The sequence below is a fragment of the Camelina sativa genome, chromosome 5 (genome assembly GCF_030686135.1).
Source record: "Camelina sativa cultivar CO46 ecotype springtype chromosome 5, ASM3068613v1".
NCBI classification, from domain to species: Eukaryota; Viridiplantae; Streptophyta; class Magnoliopsida; order Brassicales; family Brassicaceae; genus Camelina; species Camelina sativa.
In genome coordinates this window covers 36,019,656-36,029,682 of record NC_141884.1, presented here as the reverse complement: position 1 = coordinate 36,029,682, position 10,027 = coordinate 36,019,656, and positions in this window count along the sequence as shown.

Below are 10,027 nucleotides of genomic sequence, written 5' to 3'. Positions count from 1 at the left end.
TATGTCGACGCACATGCATATAAACATACATGAGTCGAAAGATATCAATTATATTTCATATTTGTCAGGTTAAGTGACTGACACGTTACTTTTATTTATTTTATTTTTTTGCGACTTTAGTAAATATTATTAGGAACCTACATGTTATAAGTATAAGGCATAGGAGCACTTATATAATGGAGGAATCTAACACTATTCTAACATTTGTTTATTACGTGTATTTGATTATTTTCTTACGAATGTCGATGTGTATTACCAAAACTAGAACAACTCTTTTAAAAGCAATAGCTTAATTGACGTAACATTCAAAAATAAATATATGTCACAACTCAGAAGCTAGGAAGGGTCCCCGGGTACCCGAATTTGAAATGATAAAATCATTCTAGTCTACTACATATGATATATTAATGTGTAGAGGGTAGACCAGCGCATTTCATGTTTAAAGATGAAATGGGATCCTCGTCACCATGAGACAATAAAATATATGGAGGACACAAAGTATATATTGTTTTCGATCTTTTTGTAATATGCAACTTGGCACGTATTTATGTCCCTGTCTCTGTTTAAATAGTATATGGGTAATGGATGTGACCGGAATTGGGGCAGCTGGTCATTAAGATTTTTGTGCTCAAACCAAAAAGTTTAGAAAGCAGTTATGGACATTGATCGGTTAGTGACTTAAGACACAATTTTAATTCGGGAACATAATGTTTCAACGTAAGATACTTTTCTACCGGTCGGGGACAAAATTGCGTTTTCAAATTTTATGTATGAAAGTATTAAAACTAATCCTGAGCAAAATGGTTTTTATGCGTTAAAACGTTGGATGAAGGGCTTAGATCGATACGATAAGCATACAAGCGAACAATGATTCAAGATGTCGAATTAAACAATATCTAGGTCATGTAACACTGAATTATTACTAATTCACTCTTCTGGTATTACACTTTGCACATCAGCTATAAGCCTATAACTAGTAATCATTGCATTTAAGCCTATTAAGCTCAATATCCCCTTAGCATTGAACCCCCTGTTCTAAATCATTGATCACTAGAGAACAACCTAATTGTAGGATCGACAAAATAATAAAAATAAAACATTTTTTTTTGTAGCACATGGTCCTGATTAGGTTTCTGGATTCCACTTGGTTCTTTCAGCTTTAACTGAGTCTGGTGGTCTAAAGCGTCTACGTATTTTCTCCCGTGCAATAGTTTGCAATGCTGTTTCAAATAGTTTCTGGCTCTTAAAGTATTTTTCTATCAATACTGCGATATTATTGCTAGCATTTCTCCCTTATACTTGCGACGATCCCCCAGTGTTAGAGGTCAAACAGGTTCTCATTAGATAAAGATGAAAAAAAAAAAATCATTTCGATCAAATAATGTTGATTTTTTTTTGCATAATACAACATTTTGAGAAACTAGTAGTGGCGATTATGGCATTTGTTTGCTATTAGAAAAGAAGAATAATATGATTTTCTCATTAACCTTCAATGTAGAATTGTACAAGATATATATAGAAGATGATAATTAACGTCTGACTAACAGACTTAACAGCTAACTATAATCCAGCTTCAGTCTCTGTTAACACCGTTAGCTTCCTCTGTTCTTATCTTCTTTGCTTCTTCATCCTTTATATAATGTAATAGTCCCCCTTAAGCTGGCATGAAAATGTTTGAAATGCCAAGCTTACTGACTAGATTACGGAATTGACCAGGATGTAGAGGTTTGGTGAGAATATCCGCAATCTGACAGTCCGTCCTAACATGAAGAAGCTTCAAAGTGCCATCTGTTACTCTGTCTCTCACTGTATGGCAATCTCGTTCAATGTGTTTAGTACGTTCGTGGAAGACAGGGTTATTAGCAATGTGTATTGCTGCCTCATTATCACAGTAAAGAACCGTTGGAGACGTGGTTGGAATATGTAGGTCCTCCAACAAGCTCCGAATCCATAAGATTTCACAAGTTGCTAAGGCCATGCTTCTGTATTCAGCTTCTGCAGATGAACGAGAAACAACATCTTGTTTCTTGGATTTCCAAAAGATGAGAGAATCACCAAGAAAAACACAATATCCTGATACTGATCTTGTGGAATCCGGACAACCACTGTGATCTACATCAGCGAAAGCTTTTAACTGCATATTAGGATCAGATGAATAGAATAAACCTTGACCAACCGTTCCCATTTGTTCAAAAAAAAAAAAAAAAAAAAAAAGACCAACCGTTCCCTTTATGTAATGCAGTAATTTTGTCACAGCCTGATAATGAGGACCTCGAGGAGCATTAGTGTATTGAGCTAGCTTCCCAACTGCAAAACATATATCTAGTCTTGTGATAGTCAAGTAGATCAATTTCCCAATAATGCTTCGATAGGTCTCCGGATTGTCAATCAATTCTCCATTCAAAGCAGATAATTTCTTATTTGGCTCCATTGGGACAGATGATGGTTTGCAAGCTAACAACCCAGTAGAGTCCAAAAGTTCAAGAGCGTAATTGCGTTGACAAACCGAAATTCCAGCCTTAGATCTTGCTATCTCCAATCCCAGAAAATACTTTGCAGGTCCTAAATCTCTGAGTTTGAAGTGTGACTTTAGTTGTGACTTGACATTATCTGCAGCTGCATCATCATTACTTGAAACAATAATGTCATCCACATAAACTAGGACAATGAGTAGCACTGATCCTTCCACCTTGGTAAAGAGAGTATGATCAGAATGATTCTTTTTAAAACCAAGTGTAACCAATGTTTCTGCAAACTTTAAGTACCATTGTCTGGAGGCTTGTTTCAACCCATACAATGACTTGTTTAACTTTAGTACTGCATTTTTTGGTAGAGAGTCCCCCTGTCGACATGTATATCCTGGTGGCAACTCCATATATATTTCTTCGTCTAAATCTCCATTTAGAAAAGCATTTGATATATCCAACTGAGATAGAGACCAACCTCGTTTAGCTGCAGCACCAAGCAACATCTTGACGGATGTGAGTTTAGCAACTGGAGAATAGGTATCCACATAGTCCTTTTGCGACCAAGCGAGCCTTATGTCGCTCTAGAGTTCCATCTGAATAATATTTCACCTTAAAAACCCATTTGCAACCAATGACATGTTTACCGTGAGGTAATGAGCAAATATACCATGTGTTTGTGTCTTCTAGAGCTGTTAACTCCTCACCCACTGCATTAGTCCAAACCATATACTTCTTTGCTTCATTATAAGTTGTAGGCTCAAATTCTCTGGTGATAGCTGTGAGAAAGAAATGGTAAGGGCATGAGATCTTGTCATAAGACAAATAGTGACAGAGCGGGTAGGGAATATCAGTATTGACAAAGTAACAGTGATAATCCTGCAAATAAGCAGGAGGTTTTGACTTTCTTGTAGTGTCAATCACAATGTCAGGTGCATCACTGTCGTCATTTTCAGCATTAACAGCAACTGAATCTCCCACAGTTCCTGCATTCGATGGATCAGGCTCAGGAGGATCAGAAATGGATACAGAATCTTCTACTGTAGCATCATCATCTGAAGCTCCATTTTGCTCAGAATCCAAATTGAGCTCAGATAAAGGAGTAGTAAACGCAGAATCTTCTACTGCAGAAATACTAGTCTCTCTATCATTTTGCTCAGTTCTCCTTAGTGTCTCTGTGATAATTGCAGAATCTTCTACTGACAAATCATCAACAGTTTCTGACACATGAGGAAAGAACTCTTGAACTTGCTGTGGTAGAGTACCACTTACCAGAGGAAACAATTCTTCATGGAACACAACATGTCTTGAAATGAAAACATTATTTGTTTCAATATCAAGAAGTTTATAACCTTTGTACCCAGTAGGATAACCAATAAACACACAAGCTTTGGCTCTTGGAGCGAACTTATGTCGTTGATGAGGAGACGTAGAAGCATATGCTAGGCATCCAAAAGTTTTTAGAGCTCCATAATCAGGTGTTTTCAGCATCAATATTTCAAACGGTGACTTAGTAGATACCTCTGTAGGTAGTCTGTTTATGAGGAAGGCAGCAGTCAATACGCATTCACTCCAATATTCAATAGGAATGTGTGATTGGAACATGAGAGCCCGTGCAACATTAAGTAGGTGTTGGTGTTTCCTCTCCACGACTGAATTCTGTTGAGGTGTCTCAGGACAAGAGTGATAAGCAGTGATCCCTTTTTCTTTATAAAACTGAGTGAAGTTGAATTCATGAGCATTATCAGAACAAACTCCTTTAATCTTTGTTTCAAACTGGGTTTCAACCATAGAAACGAAAGCTGGAAAAACAGTGATCACCTCTGACTTATTCCTGAGAAGATATATCCATGTTGCTCGTGAATGATCATCCACTATGGTGAGGAAATATTTGTAACCATCATATGAAGAAACAGAGAATGGACCCCAAGTGTCAATGTGTATCAAATCAAAAGCTTTATTTGTCTTGTTGTTTCTGTTTACAAATGGCAGATGTTTTTGCTTAGCGAGATGACAAACCTTACAATGATTCTCTTCTGGAGTTATTCTTTTAGAAAAAGAAGTAGATAGTGATTCTGAAAGAGAATGTAGCTTCTGATTTGACAAATGACCTAATCTTTGATGCCATGTTTTGAAATCATCCTTGATGGTTGCACAAATAATTGGTGAAACTTGGTTTGATGGTTGAAATTGCAGGTCCAGAAAATAGAGCTTGTTTTGTAGTTTACCTCTGCCAATCGTCGATACCCGAGTACAATCCTGAATTTTACAGCCATAAGAGTCAAACCAAAAACCATACTGTATATGTGTTGTCAATGAACTTACACTGAGCAAATGGAACTTAAACTGTGGAATATATAGAACATTGTGCAGAATTAATCTGTCACTGAGTTTAATAGTTCCCAAACCATCTATTCTCACACCAACTCCATTAGGTAGATTCACTGTAGTATCATGAATAGGAATCATCTGCTGATAAAGATTCTTATCATAAGTGACATGGTGAGTAGCACCAGTATCTATCACCCAAGTATCCATGTTTATTATCTTATCAGATAAAGAGTAGTAATAAGAGTCACTCTTTGCAGATAATGAACAAAAGATGGAGGGAAAGAAAGTACCACTAAACTGGCAGATGGTTGGTTTCACACCTGAAGAAGATGTTTCTGCAGGAATTTCAGTGATAGTGGCACCATTGGATGTTGGTGTCATCTGAGGCTGCAGTTTAGAACTCAGGTAGGAGACCAAATGTTGTATTTGATCATTTGACAATGCCACACCTTTGTCAATTTCAGAGATAGAATCAGTGATAGCAAGATTTGCAGAAGCTGGTGATAAGAATTTCTGGTTGGAGTTTATCCGCTGGCTTTCAGGTTTCCATCCAAGAGGAAAGCCATGGATTTTGTAGCATTTGTCAACTGTATGACCATTCATACCACAATGTGTGCAGACTGCAACACGATGTTTTTGAAAACCTTGTTGTTGATAGTTGTTTACTTGAGCTTTAACCTGAAACGCTGATGGATTTGGATTGGAAATGGTTCGTTGGCGCTGAGACTCATCTGATTCCAACATATTGTACATGTCAGAGAGGCTGGGATGAGGTTTCATGTTGAGAATTTGTCCTCTGATGTTCGCAAAATCATCATTAAGTCCCATGAGAAACTGAGTAATACGAGTTGTCTCAAGATCTTCTAGCAATTTCATAACCTGAGAACAGCGACATCCTCCATTCTCCATCAAATTCTTAGTGCAAGCTAATCTTTCCCATAGAGTGATCTTCTTAGTGTAATACTCTGAAAGTGACATTGCACTTTGACGCAGAGAACTGATCTCTTGTTCTAAATTGTAGATCTGAGGAAGATTACTCTTATGATAACGCCTGTAAAAATAATTCCAAATACCAGCAGCATCTTGAAAATACAATATACTATCATAGATTTGTTTTGAAACCACATTTAGAATCCAAGCCTTGACCATACTATTGCACCGTGTCCAGATCTTGTAGAGAGGATCAGATTCAGGAGGTCTAGGAAGAAATCCATCAACAAAACTGATCTTATTCTTAGCTTCTAGACTCGTTTGCATAGTAATTATCCAGGAATTATAATTTTCTCCAGTTAGAGTTTCGGTTACGATTGACATACCAGGATGATCACCGGATTGCAAGTAGAATGGATTGTGATGACTGTCAATCAAATCGGAACCTGGAGGAAGATGATTGATGAAAGACTGAGTTGAATCAGGTCTCTCAGATCTCAGATTATTGCGATGAGTGATCGGCGAAGTAGATCTCTCAGCTCGCGTAGCGGAACGACGAATGATCGGAGAATCTTCATCGGAATCTCGAGCTGTTGATCGATTTCGAAGCTGCTTGGTTCCTTTCTTAGCCATTACGACGATGATCGGCAATAAGAAAGCTCAACACGATAAGCTAAAGATGAAATCGTCAGTGAAAACTCAAGTGAATGAAGAAAATTTTCCGGGAAAAGTTACGTTTTCTCGAGAAAAGATTGTAACTAACTTTTGAATGAGAAAAATATCAATGCTCTGATACCATATTAGAAAAGAAGAATAATATGATTTTCTCATTAACCTTCAATGTAGAATTGTACAAGATATATATAGAAGATGATAATTAACGTCTGACTAACAGACTTAACAGCTAACTATAATCCATCTTCAGTCTCTGTTAACACCGTTAGCTTCCTCTGTACTTATCTTCTTTGCTTCTTCATCCTTTATATAATGTAATATTTGCTTCTTTATCTAAATGAAATCTTTTCAGTAGCTATATTATTGACATTTTGCTATTAAAATTGTACGTACACAATCACACATCGTGCGTACGTACGTATCTACATATATTTTGTACGTACACAACAACATATCCAAAAGTAAAGATGGTTGTGTTGTCATCAAAAGTGCTAATCCAATATTCAAATGACTATTTCCCAATGAAAACGAAAAACAACTATGAATGTGCTTGTATGTATGTGTTGTGTTTTGCTACTAAGGGGTCATGTAAGACCCCGACCCTAAAAACCATACTCGGACCCAAACTGGCCGATAAAAATTTTTCTAGGGCCGACGAATTCTATGCGATAATTAACTAAGTACAACAGCGGATATGAATAACAGGTGAACTTAACTTAAACTTGTGAATTTATTAAAATATTAAGAGGTTCAATTAGACGAAATAACAACTTGTTCCATGCATGGAAATAACGAAAACTAATAAAAATAACGCCATGAATATTTATACCCAAAGCCACACCATCCTTCCTCCTCCCTTGCCTCCGTCACACGAGCTGGTCAGCCACTAAAGTTCCGATCATCGGACCTATCTTTTCCTGCGTCCATAAAAGGAGGCGTAAGCAAACAAAGTTTACTTAGTGGAGCGGTCATCCCGTCTCACTAGGCTCAGTTCAACGATCTCAATCTAACACAGGGAATATTCCAATCAAGTCACGCAAGTCAATCAAATACCATGGATAGTCGCCTAAATCTCTTAGACCAACCATCATCCATATTGCAATAGAAACCATAACCATAAGACAAGCAATTAACAAGATTAAATAAACCACAGGTCAAGAGAATCAACCATGGAACTCAGCCACAGTCACGCACTCACCTACGGTATCGACCTAAGGTGTTGATCTCTCGGTTTCGATGCTCGGATCTGATCCCCGCTTCTACACGGACAGATCAATACCATTAATATCCGAGATAAATCCCCTAACTATAACCATACCATCGACGGATCAAGGTGGAAGAACACTTACCGTTCTTCTCGACTCTAGACTTAGGATCTCTCTCGCTCGACCAAAACTCTCCTCTTTCTCTCTCACGGCGGCTCTCAGATTCTTATGCGGAACTAGGGAAATTCTTAAGGGTTTTATCCCTTATATAGGATCCACGAACCGCCCTAAGTTTCCTTGGAACGATAAGTCTCACCGCCCATAACTTCCCATAATTCTCGCATCTATCCTTATCCGATCACCTTTCCATTACCGCGAGTTTCCATTTCTCTCGGGTTTCCTTTCCCGTAGGTTGGCTTAAATCTCCGTGAGATTTCGAGTCCTTTTAGTCCACTATCGGCCCATCGGCCAAACCATGCCACCTTGTCCATCGACCCGGTCCATCGATCGCCGATGCAACCATTTCCGGATAGTGCACTTCACTATCACTATCACTTCACTACCACTATCACTACACTATCACTATCACTATCACTAACACTAGGACTTTCATTCCTATTTTACTCGGACTGTCTCCCAGACTAAGTACCGAAACCTCCCATCCCATTTCTCGGCAAACCTCGATAGTATCGGCAACTCTCGGCAATCCTCGATACCAAGTATCGGCAACTCTCGACAATCCTCGATACCAAGTATCGGCAACTCTCGACAATCCTTGATACCAAGTATCGGCAACTCTTGGCAATCCTCGATATAATTCCTCGGTACCATTCCTCGATCCTTGATGAGCTCCTCGAGAGAATCCTCGAGAGAATCCTCGATAGAATCCTCGAGAGAATCCTCGAGAGAATCCTCGAGAGAATCCTCGAGAGAATCCTCGAGAGAATCCTCGAGAAAATCCTCGAGAGAATCCTCGAGAGAATCCTCGAGAGAATTCCTCGATAACTCGACTCGGATTTCTCGTCCTTCCCCTACCGAGGTTCCGGGTCGTTACATTTCTCCCCTACTTAGGACTGATTCGTCCTCGAATCTTTACTTTCCTTACGGGGGATCTCTCTCTTGTTGAACCACTTCTTGAAGTTTACTTTCATAACTTCTTCTGGTTCCCAAGTCGTCTCCTCTATCCCTTCACAATCCCATACGACCTGAATTAACTTCGTTTTCTTCTTCTTATGCGGACCTCTCATCTTCGTACCAGTTATCCGAACCGGCCGACTGATGATGGTTATATTGACTTGTAGGTCAGGTGGGGGTTCGGAGATCACATTCTCCCATCCTGTGATGCACTTCCTTAGCATCGACACGTGAAACACCGGATGAAAAGCTGACATAGCCGGAGGTAACTCCAACCTGTAGGCCATTGGACCAATCCTCTCCAGGATTCGGTACGGTCCCATGTATCTCGGTTTCAACTTAGTGTTCAGTGCTACCCGATCCTTACCCTTATAAGTCACAGTTTTGAGATAAACCATATCTCCAACCTGAAACTCCAACTCCCTTCGGCGCTTATCCGCATAACTTTTCTGTCTATCTTGAGCTTCCTTCATCTTCAGCTTCAAGATTTTGATCTTCTTGGTCATTTCGTCCACGAAATCTCGACCGTAAACACTTCGCTCCCCTACTTGTGTCCAACACAAGGGTGTTCTGCAAGGTCGACCGTATAAAGCTTCGTACGGTGACATGCCTATACTAGCGTGGAAGCTATTGTTGTAGGCGAATTCTGCTAATGGCAGATGCCTTACCCATCTATCTCCCCAATCCAGGACACTTGCTCGCAAGAGATCCTCGAGCGTTCGTATGGTACGCTCGGACTGCCCGTCCGTTTGCGGATGGTTGGCCGTACTCATATCCAATCGCGTCCCAAAACGCTTCTGTAAGGCCTTCCATATCCCCGAAGTAAACTTCGAGTCCCTATCCGATACGATGCTCGCTGGAACACCATGCAGCCGTACTATCTCTTGTACGTACACCTCGGCCAATTTCTCGGCCCCGTCCTTTTTGTTGATGGCCAAGAAATGTGCCGATTTGGTCAATCTATCCACGATTACCCAGATGGCGTCCTTTTTGTCGCACGGCGGCAAGCTCGTGACGAAATCCATGGTTATCATGTCCCATTTCCACTCGGGTATCGGTAAACTTTGCAACAAACCGCCCGGGACCTGATTCTCTGCCTTAACTCTCTGACATGTCGAACAAGCTGCGACCCATTCTGCCACATCCCTCTTCATGCCCGACCAATGGTAATACCTCTTCAAGTCTTGGTACATTTTGGTGGATCCAGGATGGATCGCCAACTGAGACTGATGCGCCTCCCTAAGGATTTCACCCCGAAGGTTTTTATCCGAAGGAACACACACTCGT